Consider the following 3418-nt stretch of genomic DNA (forward strand, 5'->3'; position numbering starts at 1 on the left):
CATTTGAATAGGGAAGAAAATAGTATTACAGGGTTTGGAGTTTCTCCAAAATGCCAGGATCTTCCTGGATAGTACAGGGTCTTATGTACTAGGAAATATTAGGAAAATCTAATGGCAGGTGCCACTTGAGTGACTTGCTTTTGCTGGGGCCAACGTTGACTGACTATAGAAGCCTGAGTGTATTGGAACCCACCTAATGTATATGGAGTAGTCTACATTTGTCAGAAATCCTATTGCATTGCCCTGGTGCTCAAAAATGCCGATACCAGATCAATTCTTATACAATCAAATGAAGAGGAAGCAGTGTCTCGAAGAAGCTTCAGTTGTACTAATCTGAACCATCCCTTAAAAATGACTCCATGTTCCCTGGGATCATTGCCTAATTCACGGAGCCAGGAAGAGACGCTGTCTGAGTACATTAAGGTGAGGCTCCACCCCGTGCCCTACCATTTGACTTTGGGGAGAGAATCCATCAACATCTCTCACAACCCGAGAACTTTCAACCATATTAATTCTCAAACAAGCACCGTGGTAAAAGGCTTTTAACATTCATACTCAATAATTGTTAATTAATAAATAACAATTAACTGGCCTTTTCCTCATTTCAAGTAAGAATATTTGGAATTCTGTGTTATTGGCCTACCCCACTATCAGTTGTTCTCTACCAAGCTTTGAAGAGGAGTCAAAGAAGCTTTATTGGCCCTATCCGAAATAACCCAAACCACTGCCATTAAGGTAATTTCAGACCCAGGGGGGCCCTATGGGGCAGAGCAGAACTGCCCTAGGGATGTCTGAAACCATTACTCTTTACAGGAATGCAAAGCCTCATCTTTCTTCCAAGGAGTGGCTAGTGGTTTCAAACTGCTGACCTGAAAGTGAGTAGACTAATGTATCACCCAATAAACCACCAGGGTTCCTCCAAGGGCTCTATCCTTAGACTTACCCTTATTGTTGACAATAAAACCCTATCAGCATGTGAAACAAACCAAGACCCTCTAAGGAAAAACAAAAGCTGTGTTGGTATTAATGATCACCATGATATAGTGTAAGGCATGATTCTTAAATCGATGGTCAGAAAGCAGAAAAACCAAAAGCCATCCAGATAAGTAATCGAGATTCAGTTGTTCATGAATCACGGAGAACTGATCTCAAGATTCCCTGCCATCCCGTCTGTTGAACAACATCTCCCGTAATAAATATTCCTAGGCTTGAAATATTAGCTAGATCAGTCTCTGTCAGTCCTTTGCCAACAGAGATTTCTCACCATATCATTGACAGCACTCTGGTTCAAGGAAGAAAAGGACTTCCCCACCCACTGTCAGGACAAAGTTGACCACAAATAAAAGGGAAGATGATAGAATAATAATAATGAATGAAATTTAAATTAGAAAAAGGGAAAGGTCACAAATCCTCCAGAGCCCTTACCTGTCAGAGCTGGACACTGGCCTGAGTGGTTATGAGAGGTGGAAAGTTCAATTGAAATTGACTTAAATTCTTTTGTGACACACAAGCTAGTTTCAAACAAACAAACAAAAAACAAAGCTGAAACACCAGTTTAAACAACACAAATTGCAAGATGAAGTGAGGCTTCACAGCGATTAGGTGTCATTATAATAAAAAAAGGAAACATAAATTTGCCCATAATATCTAATACGAGTATTTCTAAAGATACCAACTCCTTTCTCCTGCTTTCCCCCCAAGTAAACGCCTACTCTCTCTTGAGTGTGAGCCACAGCTTTGTGGCTGCTTCCGGATTCGGAGGATCTCTGAAGAGCTGAAAGCAAAGAGGACTTGAAGCACTTGCTGATGAAGATCAAGGACTACACCTTCGATCCTGGAAACACCTCAACACCAAGCAAACCCTCGCAGCTGGAACAGAGAGCATCGTGATACATGGAGAAAAGACTGAAGTTGTCAAAGATTTGATCTTACCTGGATGCACACTTGATGTGCCTGGAAGCAGCAAAGGAAACAATGCATGCTGCAAATTGGCTGCAAAATGCTCTCTAAGTATTAGAGAGCGAAGATGTTCCATCGAGGACTAAGTGGAACCTGACCTAAGCCATGGTATTTTCGATCGCCTCATGTGCATGTGACAAGTGGACATGGAATAAAGCAGGCTGGAGAAAACTGCCTTTGAAGCATGATGCTGGTAACGAAGATTGATAAAGTACCCAATACAAACCAGAAGAATAAACAAATCGGTCTTGGAGGAAGTACGGTCAGAACGCGCCTTAGAAGCAACAGCTGCGAGGCTTAACTCCATGTGCTTGACGCATGTTATCAGGAGGGAGTGCTCTGGAAAAGGGCTTCATTCCTTGGTGAACTACAATGGTCAGAGATAAAGAGGAAGTCCCTCAACAAGTTGGACTGACAGTGGCTGCAACAATGGACTTAACTCGTGTGGCGGGTGATACAGGACTCCCAGTATGTCTTTCGGTTGTCCGCAGGGTCACCCTGAATCAGAACTGACTTGACAGCCCCTAACAGCCACCCGGATATGACGATGGGATCAGAAGGCAAATTCCATTTGAACGCACAGCAGCCAAAGGGCATGAAAGAGTCCTTAAGGACGATCCCCGAAAAGTAAGTGTCTTATGCTTATCAGCTTGTATTTACTTAAAAACCCTAAACACATGATTTGTACAGCATGTGATTCAGAAACACAGGACATGATTTGCCTTCCTTGTAGCCTAAACTAGCCCTTATTTGCACCAAGATATTTTAACAATATTTTAACAAAATGGCTAAGAGATTCTCCAGTTTCCCCATGTAAATGCCTATCATTTTAAGCAAGAAATTATAATATATGGTGCAACATAGGACATCAAGGGCTTGTTTTGCAGCGTTAGATTTTTCAAGTTCACACAAATGTTTTTAAAAATACAATATTATTTAATTCCACTGTTCCATGAGCTTTGAAGTCTCTTGTATTTATTTACTTCATTAAAAAATAAAATATTTAGCAAAGGTATGTTTTCTTCCTAATGTATTTTAGAACTATTTTTAAAGGCGTACAATTCCTTTCTAAAGTCCAGCCTCAGTACTCATAATATTTCCCCTAAGCCTGTATGGAAAACATTTTCCAAGCTTTTGTTCTATCAAATACTCTCAAGCCAAAAACATTGCTATAAATACATCTTACTGTGAGAAAAAAAGAAAAAAACCACTATCACTAAGTCAACAGTGTCCTAATCTAAATTTTTCTCATTCTTTCTGTTTCTGTTTTTTTGCTACAAATGGGGAAATTTTAAGATGTCACAGATTGGTGTCTTTTAAAAAAAATTCAAAGACATTAAGATAAAATTTAAATACCAGGATATTTTTATAAACTTGGTACCTACCAAAAAATTTTGACAGTTTTAAAATATTGCCAGGCATTTTCCAGGGTTTGTTGAGATTATTAATTCTCCTTTTT

At 39.8% G+C, this 3418-nt stretch overlaps 1 long non-coding RNA gene across 1 annotated transcript in view; it reads left to right on the top strand.

Moving 5' to 3' along the window:
• The first annotated feature begins 2502 nt into the window (after nt 1-2502).
• LOC123522345 overlaps nt 2503-3418 on the top strand; it is an 11093-nt gene continuing 10177 nt past the window's right edge. Inside the window, exon 1 of the long non-coding RNA XR_006680614.1 lies at nt 2503-2586. This is a non-coding gene — a long non-coding RNA (uncharacterized LOC123522345). The remainder of the gene's footprint in view (nt 2587-3418) is intronic.

The sequence above is a fragment of the Echinops telfairi genome, unplaced genomic scaffold, assembly GCF_000313985.2.
Source record: "Echinops telfairi isolate 266 unplaced genomic scaffold, ASM31398v2 ScPeMD7_5868;HRSCAF=6743_0, whole genome shotgun sequence".
Lineage (NCBI taxonomy): Eukaryota > Metazoa > Chordata > Mammalia > Afrosoricida > Tenrecidae > Echinops > Echinops telfairi.